At 39.0% G+C, this 18,228-nt stretch overlaps 1 protein-coding gene and 1 long non-coding RNA gene across 2 annotated transcripts in view; one reads left to right on the top strand and one right to left on the bottom strand.

Moving 5' to 3' along the window:
* Positions 1-613: 613 nt before the first annotated feature.
* LOC139041050 (uncharacterized) lies at positions 614-4,921 on the bottom strand. Its single transcript, XR_011495549.1, has 3 exons — positions 4,738-4,921; positions 1,281-1,370; positions 614-751 (listed from the first exon to the last, which is right to left on the bottom strand). It is a non-coding gene; the product is annotated as an uncharacterized lncRNA (long non-coding RNA).
* The window catches only part of ESR1 (estrogen receptor 1), a 346,504-nt gene continuing 331,201 nt past the window's right edge, over positions 2,926-18,228 (top strand). Inside the window, exon 1 of the mRNA XM_070489139.1 lies at positions 2,926-3,059. The gene's annotated coding sequence lies outside the window, so the exon portion shown is untranslated. The remainder of the gene's footprint in view (positions 3,060-18,228) is intronic.

Raw genomic sequence — 18,228 nt, 5'->3', positions numbered from 1 at the left:
ACCTTGGCTCACTGGGATTTTCTGTCCCCACCTAACTTCACTTCCTAAGGGCCTTTGCTTACCATGGCCTCCAGTCCACCCCACGACATCCTTCCTGAAGCCTGTGGGTCTCGCTAGGTCAGTCTAGATTTCCAAAATTCGTGCTCTGGAGACCTTCAATGTGATCGGTCAGGTTCATCTTTTCACGTTAGCTCATGTCCTCAGTCACTGGCCTGTCTTGATCGGGTGTCTATCTCCAGCTTAATTAACTATGATCCGAGGTGGGGGCTGAGGGTCACATGGATGTGACTTGGTTGTCTGTGTAACAGGAGCCAAGGGTAGGGCAATTCCCCTTGGAAAGATGAGTGAGTGCGTGCTGAGGTACAGACTGATATCTCAAGGCTAGCAGACTTTCAATTTGGATTGCTCTTCATGAGAAAAACTAGAAGCTCAGAGCTGCTTTCATAGTCTGACGGAATCCAGATAGTGTTTACAGCAGTGCCCAATTTCCATTTCCAATTTTCCATTCCACATCTTTGCTAATAAGGACAAATAAGAATTTAGGCAATTAATTACATAATTGAGTCCCAAACTCTGCTATCATCTGGGGCATCAAGCATAAAACACACACTTTCAGTCAGAAAGCTTATTTTTATTTTAACCTGAATCACCCGGATCATAGCAGGATTTTGCTTGAATGACCCAGACAGAGTGCATCAATTTTCTGCTTTACGTACTCTGCTTGTGGAGACCAGGCTGTTAGTGGTTGCTTCTGGAATGAGAGAACGTATTAAAAAAAGGTTGGAACCTGGAAAACTTTCTAGAATAGTATGATACTCCTGTACGTAAATTCTTTTCTTCTTGTTTTTTCATTATTCGGTCTACTAACAATGGTAAATGTGCTTTAATTAGAAACTTTTCCTCCAAAGATTTCTTTTTCTATGAGAAAGCACAGAATATTTTCAAACAATGTTAGTCCATGCAGATATTTTAATTTTTAATGATTTCATTAGAATGATAAACTTTAAGATGATTGATAATAATCTTTCTACATCAGTCTATAAACACTGTTCTTATCAATTTACTGATAACTTCTCCACTTTTTCTTCTCATGACACATATAAAACATGTGTGTTCCTATGTGCTGGTTGTGATTCTGTATGAAGCGTGAAAAGCTTGGGTGCTTAAGGCAGACCACCTGAGTTTGAACCCTGCCTCCAGCTGTGAGATCTTGTTATAGATACTTAATGTTGTATCCCATGATTTCCTCATCTGTAAAATGGGTTTGGGATATTACTTACCTCATTGGGTTCCTGTGAAAGCGCTGTGAACAGTATCTGACTTCTGGCACGTGCCCAGGAGACATCTGTTGTTACTTTCATTCTCTCCCACTTGAGAAAGCACATATTGGAATGCAAACGATGTCAGTCAGTCTTTTAAGGATAATTAATCTAATTTATATTTTATATGAATTTTATATTATGCATTTGTATTTTCTAATGAAAAGAAAATAATCTATAACCTTCAGTTCAGAATCCACTGGGTGTCCTATTCAGAGAGCTGTTGCTCTTAGTAATTTTCTTCTCTGTACTGAGGTGTATAACTGACTTTGTAACAGATAGCTAAATGCCATTTGAAAAACATAGTTCACCCATTCTGGCAAAACAATAATTGAACAATTTAATCTAGAAAAAACATTTTGCTTTTGAAAATTTTAAGCTGTTAAAACATTTGAGTAAATAATTTACCTTTTGCCAGAAATCATAATAAAAATAATAAAAAGCTAATAAAACCCCCACATTACATATATGTGATTATTCTTTTGTAAGTGAATCCAGTTGAAATTTTGTATTTCTTAAGTTGAAATTTAATGCTTTACATATTAGCTAAAATATGTTATGCCTACGTATTCTGGGGAAATTAATCTGAAATTTGCATATTCAAGTTATTTTATGGGCTAACTCACATGTATAGAGAAGATGGAAGGCAGCTAAGATCCTTTTATTTCAAAATGTTTTTGAGTGTTGGTTATGAGAATTTTGATTTCCTTCCTTTCCTGAGCCAATTTTGAGATGCATCTCTCACCCTACAGATGTCTACGTGCACTTGGAGATTCTAGGAAGCCCAGTAGTGAGTGAACGCTTCCCCTTTACCTTTTTTCCACCATTCTCACTTCCATTAAACCAGCCTTTCTAAAGTAGAGTAGAAAAATCCAATATATTTTTAAAAAATCCTTTGAAACACACACTACATAAACCACAGCTGACTTTATAAGCTAGTAAAAATCTCAATATCATTGAAAAAAAATTCCAATATTACTTTGTAGCCCATTTTCTCCTTCTGAACGTTGATCTCCGTGTAAACAAAACACAACAAAACACCCTGCTTACTCTTAAACGGCTGCAGGAAATGCCAGAGAGTTTATGGAAAGATCAGATGACAGAAGGAATGGCTTTGGAGACAGAGAGAAGCTCAACCCTTGCAGGTGACTGAAGTCAGGAGCCTAATTCATCAGTGACAAGAATTGTTGAGTCAATGGCTGAACGAGAAGGTTATGAAAACCCTCACAGAAGAGATGGCCTCACTCCTGCTCCTAGCTGAAACTAATTTTGGATGAACAAAATTTATGTGCTGAATAAATGCTTTACTTATTTTTTTCCGGCTCGACATGGCTGTCTAGACTTCGAGCTTTATTAGCAGGAGAGAGAAAGTCAGCTGGGTTACGTAACAAATTTTCAGGCAGATGAAATATATTCTCCACCCCTTGTAAACATCTATCTCGTCCGAAGTGCTCGGAAAGCAAGAACCAGGTTTGGAGTGGAGAAGGGGCGGCCTCCCCCTCCTGTTTTGTGCAGGAGATTTTCCACTGCTGGTCAAATGGTGGTGCTAGTTCTTTATTTGTGAGTTACTGCATTTCCTAATTTCATGGTCATAACAGCTTCAGAACGCATTCCACCAAAACTGAAAAGGCAGCCTCCATGCTGAGAAGCTCCTTAACAGGCTCGAAAGGTTAATGTTCCTTTCTCTTGCCCATTCTATAGCATAAGAAGACAGTCTTTGAGTGATTTTCTTCTCTTCAAGTAGGTACTCCTATTTCTTTTCCTTTATTTTTTTCCCTTTCTGCTGTATGTGCTACTATTGACAAGCGTGATATAACTTGAGAGATTCCCTCTCATGTTAAAAGATGTTCATTTTTCTCTGAATCCTCCGGGGATATTTTGCAAAGTTGCTGGCAAGTATCACTACAACATTAAAATGTTAAAGTCTAAACTTGGTACAGTGGAAATTCACTTTTGGAATAATATTGAGCTGAGTCAGAGGGCAACATGACTACCTTTTTCTTAGTCCAGTACTGACAGGCTGTCTGCCTGCCCCAGATAACATATATTTATTGGATCCAGCTCTAGCAATGAGGTACTGTATCATTCAAATGCGTGGGGATTTTCAAAGTTATTAATTGGACTGATCATGGGCCAGCAGGAGCACACTACCTGTTTTCTTAATCTTTGGTGCTGTAACTTACGTGAGTTTGAACTCAGCAGTCTGAATAAGCCATTATTTGTTTCCCGAAGGCAGTCCAGTTTTCTGAAAAGCAACGCAATCTAGCAATACAAAAGTGAGACACCCTGTCTTGAAATTGCCCTGTGGTTTTGGGTAGGTTCCTCTGAGTCTTGCTGCCTCAGTTTGCTGTTATGTGAAAAAGCTATTGGTCACCTTTTGCAGCCGGACGGTGTGGACACGAATGCCTCCCCCATAGAGAGCAATGTGCTACTCGAGTAATGATGTGGCAGTCACAAAAGACAAGGCAAGATACTTTCATTTTGGTTTGAGGAATGCTGCACGTTTCAGGAAATGTGTGTTAAGTTGCAAGTTTCGTGCTTCGTCAAGAGGGCAACCAGTTTTTGTTCTCTCAGACATGCCCACGGAAGCCAACGTGATTTTTCTGTTTTTTTAAACTTAACCTAAGGGTTGGGCTTTATCAGGACTGGGATCATGGCATTGATTCCTGTTCGAATGTGCCAGATTTCTATTGACTTTATGGGCCAGATCTAATAGGCTTGCAGAGCAACTCCAAGCTTGAGGTTGCTGGGAAACTCATCTGAGATATATCACATATAGGATATATACATATATGTAATATATGACATATATTAATGTTGAGAATGAAATTATGAATATGAGATAGAAATATCTGAATTTTATTTTAAAATGCTCAGAGAGCTAAAGGAAATGAAACTGGGTGGGAACTTCTGAGATGGAGGGTTCAGCATCCATTTCTACTCTAGCCAATTCCTTCCTATTTCTCAAAAGCAGATATTTGCCCCGATTTTCTTACTATCCTATGAAGGCTACCCGCTAGGCCTTAGATTGCGTGCCGGTCAGACTCCAGAGGCTAGATGCAATACTGCAGAGGTTGTTAGCTTTTCAAAGAAATCAGGAATAAAATTAACGTAGGTATCAGAGATATAACATGTAGGAAAACCCCCGAAACCTCTGAAGGTGAATATAGGGGGCATATTTACTAGCAGGATATTTTTTCTTAGACCCTGGGTGGTATTTTCTTTGTTTTATTGCTCGTTGCGGTCAGGGAAGGGATGAAGCTCGTGTGTCTTAAACTTGCAGCAAGAACAAAGTCGAACAATTATCTTTCAATTAGATTAACTCTGTGTCTTCCATTCAGTTGAGGATTTGGAGCTAGCTACCCCCCACCTTGCCCCCAACCCTCCCTCTAAACCTCTATACAGTATAAATACTTACACTGGATGTCTGATGACATTTTACACTGTTTTCTGGGGGTTCTCTGAGTATTTGTCCGTATTCCTTTAGCTCAGTTGGTCAGAACAACTGCTCGGGCTGAGGGCCCAGTGGTTGGGTTTCAGTTTTCTTTGAACAGTGAATAGCTCTGCTCCGTGGTAGCAGACTGACTACAAAGAAAAATAGGCAAGAATGGGAGAGACCCAGCTCTGAGAAGACCCTCCACATTGTTTGTGAAACAGTTACAGCATATGTTTCATTGATGTCGATTGAGATGTGGTCCTGCCCCTTCTTCTCTGTCAGGGCTGTGTCTCTATCCTTAGCCTCCCTATGAAGCTGCCCTGCATTGGGTGTAGTAAAGCAATATTTTTTAAGGCAGGTACTTTACAGGTGGCTTTTGATGAAGGTGATAGTGATGATGGTGAGCTTGTCTTCTGGGCAGCATCTCAGTAGACTTCCTCTTTATCACTCCCACTGGACCACAACAGCAAAACCTTATACATCAGTGAGTTTTATGGTTCTTCCTAAGGAGTATAAAATTTTTCTCTCTGAAAGAGTGTGACTCTTTTGGAGGATGAAGAGGCTTGCATTACCTATTGAACCCTGAGAATATTTTGCTAGAAAGCTTCTGCTCCTGCTCGGGTCTTCCACAGCAGTAACTCTGGTGAGGAGTCAGACATTAGGTAGTTCAAATCTAATCTGTAGGAGACAGCTAAGTCCAAACTATAGCTCCCACCACTTTCTAGCTGTGCAATTCCACCTCTGGCCTCAAATTTCTCATCTGCAAAGTAGGGGTAGTGAGCGTAGCTACCGGATATAATTGTATGGAATAAATGAAATCAACCACTTGCAGTCTTCAAGTGTTGGAAACTCAATATGCCAAAGTCATTTATTTTCAAGCCTAATAAAGTGCCTGATAATAAATGTTGGTGGAGTAAATGACCAGAACTCATGGTCAGCACCGTAGCTGCTAGGAGTTGTGTCCACCTGACCATAACTGGGAACTTGACCTGAAACAAAAGGGCAATAAATCCAGCCAGCTGGGCGAGCCACCTGTTGAAATGCTGCTACTTTTGTAATGAGCACAAAGCGTTGGGAGAGGAAGCACGGAAACCTCCAACGTTCTTCCCTCTGTTATTCCTCTCCTTTGTGACTATAAGGACAGTCACATCCCTTTGCGATGGGAAAAGTAGCAAAAAAAATTGGCAAATTCTTGCTGAGATGAGTATGTAAAAATCTTGTTATAAATTCTTCACATTTGTTTTCATATGAGAAGAAGTGTTTTGCTTGGTTGTTGGGCCGGGTCTGAGTCTATGCACATGTCGAGTTGTACGCTAACTTTGAATTCAACTTGATGCCAAAGACCTGGAATATTCTCTCCCTCACTGGCTCCATAACAAATATTTAATGTCCTTGAGGTGGTAGGAATAGCAATTATATTAGCACCTGTTTAGGGAGCTCTTGCTTTGTACAGTGCTTTTTATGGGCATTATCACATTTAACCCTTGCAACAACCTCAAGTGGTAAACAATATTATGATTCTAGTTTTACAAATGAAGAAACCAAGGCTTTGCAAAGTTAGGTAAGGCAGCCAATGTTAGACAGCTTTACAAATGACAGTCCTAAGACTTGAAAGTAAGCTTATGCTCTCATCCATTACTCAACACAATGTTAACTTCTAAAGGTTTTGATCAATAGGATCCTTGCCTTGGAGAAGCAAGCTGAGCATCTATGGCTAATAAGAGGTAATATCATACCCTTTCTAAGCCTCAGCATCTTCATCTGCAAAAGGGGAATAATGATGTCTGATTTACAGACATTTTATGGCTATTGGTGAGGATTAAATTAAGTAATGTATGTAAAAAAGCTTTGTAAATGTTGTCTTCTAAAATACAAATTTTTTCATGGAATGCATAAGTTCTTACTTAGTTACATGTAAGATCTTGCCACCAAGCGAATGGGAGTAGCTGTGGTGTGGTGCTTGTGAAATGGGTATGAGAAGCGGGTTGATTTATGTTCTAAAGAACTGAGTCTGGGCAGTGGTGGAAGCGTGCGTGGGAGAATGCCAGTCTCTCAGGCACTGCAAAGCTTGCGAACACGGCAGGCAGGATGCATGGGGCTTTGTAGGGATGGTGGTAGCAGACTCAGAGCCAGCCTCTTACCTCTCTGAGGAACTCTCTTCCTGGGCTGTCCCTGAGGTCTTCAAGATGCTCTCTGACTTCTTTGTGAAGACAAGTGGCTAGGAGCTGTCCTAGCCTTTCTGTTGTAAAAAACCACAAAGATTTGTATCAGCTCCACACCCAGAGCTTCATTCTCCTAATCCCAGCCTTCAGGAGCTTAATCAGGCTTTACTCTCCTTTTTATAGCTGTCCCCAACTCTCAGTTCTTCGGGGTTTCCTGCTAGGAATGGATACAGATGAGGCACAGCCTTCCAGTTGCCCTTTCTTGTGGCCTTGAAAACCAATACACAGGCCCTTTGTGGGTACTGCCAATCACAAAGGGGAGAGATGGGCCCCAACAGAGTCCTGGGGAAGTTGAAAAGTGTAAGACTTGTCATCTCTGCAGTCATGCTTCCCGCTCTAGTTTCCTGCCTTTGCTGGGATAGTACACCGCCCCTGGTTTTGGCATTTCTTTTTTCTCTGATCCCATCAAACAGTTCTTAAATCAAATGGCAGGCAGCCGAGCTCTCTACGTGTCCCTCTTCCCCTGGTTGGTTCAGAAGAAACCCTCAAGGCCCTTTGCAAATGGGTAGTCTGCACTCTGAGACCTTTCTTCTCTCTGTGGTTCCTTGAAATGGTCTCGTTGGGGTATTTCCTTCTAGAATTTCGATAAAATCACCAAGAAATCCACAAGAAATTTTGAGTTTATCTCACAGAAAACATATCTTTTGGACTCTCATTTTTATTGACGGCAGCCGATCATTTGTCAGGATTCATTTTCTTGAAACCAAGTACAGAAAAGTATTGAATAAAGATGATCACATCATATATAATAATTCATTTTATTACATTTCACTTTAAAACTATGATTTTTTTTCTGATATGCAATTTTGATAATCGTTCTCGCATCGAGCTTTTCTAAAGGGTGTTTGGAGATTAGAGTTACTCGGAATCCAGTATAATTGCACTTGACACACACTGTTCATTCTTTTCCTGATTTTATTTAAGGAATGAGTAACATTTACAAGGGCCCTGCTGTGGTTTATTAAGGTCTGTCTCAGAGTCTGTGCTCCCAACCAGACACAAAGGGCCTCAAGTCCAAAGACGGGGTTTTGTTCAAGCTTGCACCCCAGTGCCTCGGGAGGGGCTGGGAGACACCGCGTGTTTGGAACATAATGGTTGTGTTTGATAGAAGCTGATATCTTCTTTGATCGCAAGACGTTCACTATCAGTTATGATCAGTAAGGCACATGATGTGACACATGATTATTACATAATAACTGTAATCAGTACTACAGACCATAATGTCACATAATATAATACAGTGGAGTAGACTGTGAGGAGGGCTCTGGGAGTGATGGGCACTGTGGTGTGGGGGCAAAGAGGGGGAAATTATTTCTGGCTGAGGGGTTGTGGGGGAGGCGAATGGGGGGATGGTTTCATGTAGGAAGTGACATTTGCCCATGACCTTAAAGGATGGCTAATGTTTACACAGGAAGATGTAAGAAAAGGAGCACAGCAGAGACATGGGCATAAAGGTTTTGGGGAATCATCAGCCAGCCTGACAGGAACATAGGTGATAGCGAGCAGGAAGGTGGCGCAAGAGAATTGAAGAATGGAGAGTTAAATGCCCTATATTTGAACTTGATAGTGTAGGCATTAAAGATTTTGAATAGGATTGGAATGAAATAAAAACTGAACCTTAGGAAAAGACTGGGTGGATTGAAGTTTTCAGATGAAGAGTCAATGCATCAATCTGGAAGTGATTGGCATAGTTGAAGAGAGGGGTGATACAATTTGAAAAATTTCTTAGGACTTGCTTTTTTGAAATCGTGATTATTTATGGTTGGAATGATTTTGTTCCAGAAATGACTAGTGGAGAAAGAAGGAGGTTGGGAGTCAAAAGATATTTTTCTGCCGCGGATGTGTTGAATAACCTTAGTAAACAACTTGCATGCTCAGGGCTCTGTGTTCCCAACTGTTAAATGGGCATAACAGCTACCAAACTCCACCAAAGATTATTCTAGTGATACAATGAGACTAAGTGATAGGAATTTGAAAAGTAACACACCTTATATATGTGTAAAATGCTATTAACTTGGAATATTTTTATAGTAATTGAAATTATTTTATTTGGACAAGATATAGAATCAGAAGAAAATAGCTCATATTTCTATTAGATTAGATTAAGATTATTATAATTTGTTTATAGTTATTAAATGGGTACTTTATATTGGGTACTGAACAGTCTTTTTTAAAAAAATTTTATTGTAGTAAGAACAGTTAATGTGAGATCTATACTCTTAACAATTTTTTTTTTTTGAGGAAGATTAGCCCTGAGCCAACATCTGCCGCCAATCCTCCTCTTTTTGCTGAGGAAGACTGGCCCTGAGCTAACATCCATGCCCATTTCCTCTACTTTATATGTGGGACGCCTGCCACAGCATGGCTTGACAAGTGGTGCCATGCCTGCACCTGGGATCCAAACCCGAGAACCTCAGGCCACGGAAGCGGAACACGCGAATTTAACCGCTGCGCCACCAGGCTGGCTCCCTCTTAACAAATTTTAAGCATGCCATATAATATTGTTGACTATAGGTACAATGTTGTTCAACAGATCTCCAGAGCTTATTCATCTTACTTAACTGAAATTTTATTCCTACTGATTAATAAGTCCCATTTTCCCATCCTCCCAGCCCCTGGTAACCACCATGCCAGTCTTTGATTTTATGACTTTGACTATTTCAGATACTCCATATAAGTGGAATCATGCAGTACTTGTATTTTTGTGACTGGCTTATTTCACTTAGCAATAATGTCCTTGAGGTCCATCCATATTGTTGCATATTGCAGAATGTCCGTCTTTTTTAATGCTGAATAGTATTCCGTTGTATTATATATCACATTTTCTTTATCCTTTTATCGATTGATGGACATTTATGTTGTTTCCACATTAAACAAACTATTTTGAATAGTGTTGCAATGAACATGGGGTTGCTGATATCTCTTCAATATCCTGATTTCAATTCTTTTGGGTATATACCCAGAAGTGGGATTCCTGGATGATCTGGTAGTTCTATTTCGAATTTTTTGAACAACCTCCATACTGTTTTCCATAGAGGCTGCACCATTTTGTATTCTCACCAACAGTGTGCAAGGGTTCCAGTTTCTCAACATCCTCACCAACACTTGTTGTCTTTTTGTTTTTTGATGATAGCCATCCTAACAGGTGTGAGTGATATCTCACTGTGGTTTTGATTTGCATTTCCCTGATGATTAGTGAGATGAGCATTTTTTTTTCTGATGGCCATTTGTATGTCTTCTTTGGAGAAATGGCTAAGTCCTTAGCATATTTTTAAATTGGATTATTAGTTTTTCTGTTATCTAGTTGTAGAGTTCCTTATGCGTTTTGGAGATTAACTCCTTATCGCATACATAGTTTGCAAATATATCCTTCCATTCCATAGGTTGTATTTTCACTCTGTTGATTGTTTCCTTTGCTCTCTAGACATGTTTTAGTTTGATGTAGTCTATTTGTTTATTTTGTTCTTGTTGTTGCCTGTGCTTTTGGAGTCATAGGCACGAAATCATTGCCGAGACCAATGTCATGAAGCTTTTCTTTTGTTTTCTTCTAGGAATTTTATAGTTTCAGGTCTTAAATTTTAGTCTTAATTCATTTTGAGTTGATTTTTGTGTATGATGTAAGACAATATTCAATATCATTCTTTTCCATGTGGCTATCCAGTTTTCCCAACACCAATTGTTGAATAGATGGTCTTTTCCCCATTGTGGATTCTTGGCACCTTTGCTGAAGATCACTTGACTATGTATTTGTGGATTTCCTTCAGCTCTTTGTTCTGTCCCATTGTCCCCTATGTCTGTCTTTATGCCAGCATCTTACTATTTTTATTAATGTAGCTTCAGAATATATTTTGAAATCAGGAATGTGATGCCTCCAGCTTTGTTTGCACAAGTCTTTCACTTTTGAGGCCCCATTTCACTCGCTCATTGAATGATGGCATTGGACTTGGGGAGCTCTATGGTCCGTGTGGCCATACCATTTTATGATTCCATAGTTCTTTCTTTTAGCAACAACCACTTAGAACAATGAGTTGAGACGATGATATCCCAAGGACAATCAAACCTGGAGGCATATACCCTGGGAATAAAAGAAAGACATGTCATCCTTCCATTGATTTAGGACTCTAATTGGAAAGGAAGATGGTGCTATCTCTTGCAGCTGCCTAAAATGCTTTATGCTTATGGGAACGGGGGAGCTGAATCCAGTGATTTGAGGATTGAGGGAAGGGGGAAGATTGTGCTTTCCCTCTTTTTTCTTCTCATCTAAGGGGAAATAAAAGGCTAGGGCACCAATTTAAAAAAAGGAAAAAGAAAAGGTGAAGAAGTATTGGACGGGTGGAGGGGAAGGTCAGGTACACTAACATAGTTTCAGTTACAATAAATCTCAAGTGATGATACAACACTTCTGAGAATGTTCCATGGTGAACAATGCCTGGGCTTTGTATTTCAAGCACGGAAGTAGAGGGAGAGGGTGACATCATGATATTCAGCGTGAAGAACATCACTCATGTTGGTTGGTGGGTCTATTCTTCCAGATCACTTAGGTTTCACGACTCAAGCAAAAACGTGCTTCAAATTTAGTTTGTGAAGGAAAAGAGTCTAGAAAAATGTTTTCTAGGAAAGGAAAAAGCAGAAAGCAAAGATCTCTTGCTCACTATGGCATTCATGTTGCATAAGCGTTATTAATGTCGTTGAGCGTTAATCATTGAGAGTGGTTCACAAATTATTCACATTTAGACTATGCAGGGCCCTTGCTTCACTTCCTTCTCACCATCTGGATTCTGTCCATTTCACTCCTCCCTCAGCACTTGGAATAGAAGTGAGATTTAAGTGTGCCAATTTTCTACTTGTTAGCAGCCATGGTAATATGTTCAGTAGGAAAAAGGATTTATACTGTTAAGTAGAAGGATTTTTTTGGATTGTTTAAGGCTTTAATTTATTGATGGGATTCCTAGACTCCACTACCACGGATCTTTGAGAACTGAGTCCACTGGACAAGTTTGTAGATTTATAAAAGTGTAGCAAACAAGCGCTGCACTTGATTTTTTTAATCCAGCTCTTCAGTTCTAAATTTATTGCCAATTTTATTTATCAAACTTATTCTCAGAGGAGTGGTATTTGCTGTGGCCACAAGGAAACATCTGTGAGCTTAAACCTTAGGGGCAGATAGCCAGTTAGAACATTTGGCATATGAGGCTTAGATTGCAGAAGAGAAAAATTAATCAAGGCAACCCTTAAAAATATCGAGAAGGCAACTAAGGAAAATGTCTTATCACTGACAAATTGAAGTATTGAGTTTGTGTTAATTAAGAATTGTCAGAATCCATAATGAATCAACTAGGAGTGTCATATTATGGCAAGTTTGGAAGCCGATGTCAATCTCTACTGCCAGGATTTATGGTAGATTATGTAATGGAATCCTGAGTTCTAAAGATCAAAGGAAAATACTGGCTCTTTCTTCATCTGTTCTCTTAGGTCAAGCCTATCCAGCAAGAAGCCAAGTGGAGAGTTGAGCAATTATCTGAAGTGGGCAGTGAGACGGCCAAAACCAGATAATACTTAACCAGAAAGTCATCGTGGAGGGAAAAAGTGGACTGAAAATAGAAGGGATGGGGTAAAATGTCAAACAATTTGGTCAGTGTCCACAGTCCAAATTCACTGGATAACAGCCAATTCCTTGCTTCATGTAATTATTTAGAATGAGTCTAAAAGACTGAGGTTTTAAAAAAAGAAGATGAATTTGTTACCAAGGTTGTTGCATGTTTGTGCAAAACTTTTTCATATCCGTAGGACTATCTGTGACATGTCTAATTCTGAATATTTCCAGGATATTTTAGATTGGTGGGTCAAGGTTGTTGAGGAAGCCCATATTATCTGTAGACTTACATGGAGAAAAACTTTCTTTTATGGATTATTTGAGTGTTATATTTAATTCGCCTTTCTCCCCCCATAGCATATTGCTTAGGAATTTTCCATTGAAAACTCCTGGTTCTCTGTTACTTTATCATTTCCTCATGTGGCAATTTCAGTATCCCCTTGATTTTAGTAGAACCTATCAATGAAGTATATAAGTCTACTAGAATGGGATTTGCATTACTTTTGGTTAAAAAAAACCCCACCAAAGTCTCAGATCAATGTGGTGTTTTTTTCCCTTCTATTTGGTATAAAAACCATAAACTAATTACTCTGAACAGATGTTTCCTAGACCTAAAATATAGTTATCAGCCCACTGGCCTCTATAAATCCGTCGCTGTATACCTGGTAATCCTGAAGACTCCTTAGTGCCATGTTAAACCTTCCATTTGTTGATTTTTTATTGAGAAAAAGTTCATAAATTAGGTTCACTGCTGCTTGGAATTAAGAAGAAAACACAGCCATGTTAGTATTTCAGATGGGAAAACCAAAGTTAAACAAGTATTTTTTTTTCACTCTATCATGTCTTGAACATTTGAAGCCATTACATAGCATCTTAGAAACAAAAAAAAATAACCCAGGGCTACTTTTTTCAGTAGCTTTGGCTGATGTTTGAAATCCACAGTGAAAATTGCCCATGGAATATTCTGGAAGGACTCCAAGGGAGTCTATTGGAATATCTTACAATAAAGTAAAAATTCAAGAAGAATTTTACATGCAAGTAAGGATTAAGAAATTTGTTTTATAAGTCACGGGATAAAGGTATGTATTAAGTGACATTGCTAAATTCTTCCCTTGTGCTGTACAGTGACTGCTTTCCCCATCATATGGTCATGTCTGAATCTCTGTGGGAAACCCATCCCACACAGCCACAGCAGGTGTAACTCTTCTGCCGAATACTTGATTGGACATACTGTGGGCCAGGACCTTTTGCTCTAATGGTAAAATTGACCTACAGAAATGGAAGTCATTCTATGGACCTGAGTTGATAGAATGGATGGTGCATTCTGCATAAATGCTTGCTAATGGTGTCAATGGTAAATGGTTTATGCCCTACTTTGCTTTGTAAAAGACTATGATCATGGAATTTGAGCTGAATAGACAAGCAAAAGATTGATTCTTCAGTGTCTACTGATAAGTAAGCCTGTTTTATCTTCAACCATCTTGTTTCATTTAAGTGAGGAATCAAACCAGCTTTAATTAAGGAAATCTTTAGAAATCACCCATGCCATCTTTTTACTCCCTGTTAAAAACAAAACAAAGAAGAAAACTAGAAAGACTTCAGCACAAAAACATCTGCATGTTGTCCAGGACCGTAGGACCGAATCTTAGCACAACTCTTTTTGAGGAAGGATACAGATATTAACCTGAATTTTGAATCACGGCTGAGGGATGTGTGAACAAGTTAGTTTCCTCTTTTCTCCCTCCTGACTTCTTCCATGAATACGTAAGACCTAATTTGGCCATTCAGTTTGGAGAATGATTTTTTTCATTTAATTTCTTTGATTATCAAGCTTGTATTGCTAGGGGCTTAGCAGTACTCCTGCTGTTTGATGAACACCCCGTGTGTGTTTCTTGAGTTGAAGTGAGGGATACAATGTATGAGCTATGATAATTTAAAAAATCCCACGTGTACAATATGTAGTCGAAATTTCTTTACATGTTATCCAGGAAGTTAATAAATTTATCTACAATGCTCAGTAGTCCACTTTACAAACACAAAACTCCAGCTTTTTTTAAAAAAATCTTTTATTTCATTCTTTTTCCCCTCCGAGCTTTACTGTAGCTGCTAGCAAGTGAAAACATGTCCTGATTTGAACTTCACAACCTCCTCCTTCACTTGCCAGTTGTACCGTGCTATTAAAAAGCAAAATGTGTGTGTTTCACTTAACCCTAAAGTAGGAGAGCGTCTTCAGACTATAGACTTTGTGGATTCGGTTTCCTGCCTAAAAAGAGAGACATGATTCCTACATTCTCAATCATTGAGAAACATTTGTATTCAATTTAATTATTCAAAGTGACAAGTGGCAGTTTTTAAGAAAAAAAAGCCTGTTAGGTGGACAAGCAGCCATGTCACTTGTATTTGCAATCACCAAGCAATCACACCACTTTTTATTTAAAATTTAAAAGAGAAAATAACTAACTGACTTTCAAGTCCATTTCTGGTTTCCTCCATAGAACGTTTCTTTTTTTATTTGTGAAATGTGCTTTATTTTACTATCTATTTATTTTTATTGAGGTAACATTGGTTTATAACATCATATAAATTTCAGGTGTACAACATTATATTTCAATTTCTGTGTAGAGCAACCCACAGCTAACATCATCCTCAAAGGTGAAAAACTGAAAGCTATCCCTCTAAGAACAGGAACAACACAAGGATGCCCACTTTCGCCACTCTGATTTAACCTTGTGTTAGAAGTCCCAGCCGGAGCAATCAGGCAAGAAAAAGAAATCAAAGGGATCCCAAATGGAAAAGAAGAACATTTCAAACTAGTTAGCAAACCTCTTGAAAAGCCATGCATATACAGTGTTACAGTGAAAGTACAAATTGTTACCATTGCCTAGAAGCTAACTTGAGAGGCTGTGTGTTTATTTAGCAGTTTGCAAATCCAGTACCAGGCATGTGATAGAAAAGACTAAAAGTCCCTCTGATTTGTAAATTCTATGCTGTCCTTCAAAATGTTCAAAACCACAGGAAGTCTGAGTCAACTGAATAATAACCGTAAGGTTTTTTTTTATGTAACCTGCCCAAATTGCAAGGGAGAACTAGAGTGTGGGACACATGTCTGTCTGTCAATCAGCTAGAGTTAACAGTGGATGAAACTCGATTTCACAAAGGATCAAACTGGCATATATTGCTTAGTGTGGTAACTTCCTCATTGTGGAACTGGCTTGTTTCAGTGAAATATTTCAGGAAAATTTTCTGTTGGACCTTGTCTACCCTGCTGTATAGGAAATCAAGGTTTCTAGGCAAAGACTTTACTTAGTGACTAACCAAAATATTAAATAACGTCACCAATTCCAGGCTTTGCCACTGTCCTCAAAAGTGCAGTGGGACTGGTTGGGCCAGTCTTCCGAGCGTGGAGATGCCCAACTGTTCCTGGGCACACGAAACTGTCAGCCTCATTGCAAGGGCATGGCTGATGGCAGGCTGCTTAGAAGCACCACAAAAACTCCTCTGCTTAGGAATTTTAAACAGCTATAGTGCTAATCCTTGTATCAAGGGTCTGAGCAGCTGTGAATGAACTCTGCTATGAATCACAAAACTGCGAATGGGGTGAACTGCTGTGGCTTCTTACTTCCAATGAGACATAGCCTGTGGCTATTTGCCAGTTCAATGCAGACAGCTAGTTTGGAGAGCAAGGAGAAAGACAATGAAGAAAGAAGAAGGAAGGAAACGATTTTAGCAGACGAAAGTCCTTTGCCCTGTTGGGGCTTAAGAAAGTAGAACCAATGCCAATCCCTGGGAGTTTGGGTTCCACGCCATTTTCAAGATGTGACTCCCTTCCTGGAGTTTTTGTGTTTCTATGCACTTGTCAGTCTCTGAGTGATCTCCCATTTCTCTTCTCACTTTGAGCTCCTGGATCTGAAGTTGATTATTCCAGAAAGGCCTAAGGTTGTGCTGTTGCTGGGACTTCAAAAGAGGTCTGAAACAAAACCATTGGGGTTCTAGATGCTGGGGGTCATCGAACTTGGGGCTCATTGTGCACCTATCTGAATAATTATGTCATGGGCAATAACAACAGAATCATATCCCCTCATTTTTATTGCCTTTTCTTTTGTTAACAACACATAAGTGTTTCTTCCACTCCCAAAGATATTTGGCTCTGTTAATATTAAATGTTGGTCTTACATAGAAAGAATCGAAGGGCTAACCAACAAAATATGTAAAGTGTATGTTAGTAGGTTAATATAGTGCCCACATGTAGACATGGATGTGTGCGTTCATTTTTTTCTCAAGATCCAACTTTCAAGTTGCAAAAATAAATTCTTTAAAATCCCATTTCTTTTATGACCTACTTTGCTCCTTCCTAGAGTCAGTCAGTCAAGTCAAGTAATTAATATAATGACAGTAATACTACCTCTCCGTTGATTGATCACATTCTGTTAGCCATGATGCTTTGCACATACAGAGAATAGCTTATCTAGTCATTACAAAATCTATAGGAGTGCGTATCATTATACCCACTTTCTGGGGAAGCAAACCAAGGCTTGGAGAAATCAAATAGTTTGCTGGAGACCATCCAGCTGGTAAATGGTATAACAAGATTTGAATTTAGAACAGAAACTCAAGATCCTGGCTGCTGTACATATGGATTTTCAGTTATGTTTGCAAGCAAAGGGCTTAAATGCTGAAGGAAATATAGAAGTAGGATAAAAAGGAAAAATCTCCTGCCTTGAGAAGCTTCTAATCTCCTGAAATGAGGAACTCAAATTTCCACTGTGAAATATTTGTATTTCCATTGCATAGGACAAATTCTTATGATTTTCTTTTTAATGTTTAGAACTCATCCACTCAAGTCAAGAACTCTGAGTCTAAGCCTTTACAGGGCTTGAGTTCTGCCTTTTCTATTTTTCGTTATCATATGAGTACACTTTCCTGCCTATAAATGACACTTTATAGGGTTGACCAATCATATTTGGATCAATTTTACTTAGTGAAAAGACAACAGGCAAGGATTAGCTGACCAGTATCTTTATTTATCAAGTTCAATTCCCATTCTGACTTCTCTCCCACTGGTGAAAATGTGTCACCAGATTTGATTCTAAACTCGAGAAGTGAAGGGGTCCTTGGATCAGTAAACCAAAGCCATACCATCAGATCGCTTTGCTAATTAAGTTTGACATAGATTATAGGTAAACATTATTTTGGGGTCCCTGGATACATATCAGCTAAAGATGTCAAGAGATGACTCAGATATATGAAGACTGGCCGAGAGAAGGATAATCCACAAAATTGGTAAATTACACATGAATAATCAAGAATTGAATACAATATAACAATATGTGTTCATTTCCACTAATAAATAAGCTACCATTATGCTCTCTTCACTCTCCATTTGGGTCATATTACTTCTCTGCTGTATTTCCATTCTTATGGGTACCCATTTGCTATGATTTCTCCCAGTTTTGACCCTGTCTTGTGGCTTTAATCTTGTCTAGAAATAAATTGCAACCCAGTAAATATATTCCAGTATTGCTTATTGTAATTCCTGCCTTTATGCCAGGTGCCAAGAGAAGGGACTTCTTTTATTAATTTGTTCTGTCTGGAATAACAGAAGCCCTAATACACACGTTGATTACCGTTGGTTGAGTCTAGCAGACTCAGATTGGTTCA

Source organism: Equus asinus, chromosome 1, assembly GCF_041296235.1.
Source record: "Equus asinus isolate D_3611 breed Donkey chromosome 1, EquAss-T2T_v2, whole genome shotgun sequence".
In the NCBI taxonomy this organism is placed as follows: domain Eukaryota; kingdom Metazoa; phylum Chordata; class Mammalia; order Perissodactyla; family Equidae; genus Equus; species Equus asinus.
Note: the sequence above shows the minus strand (reverse complement) of the source record. Positions and strands in the feature narration are given on the sequence as shown.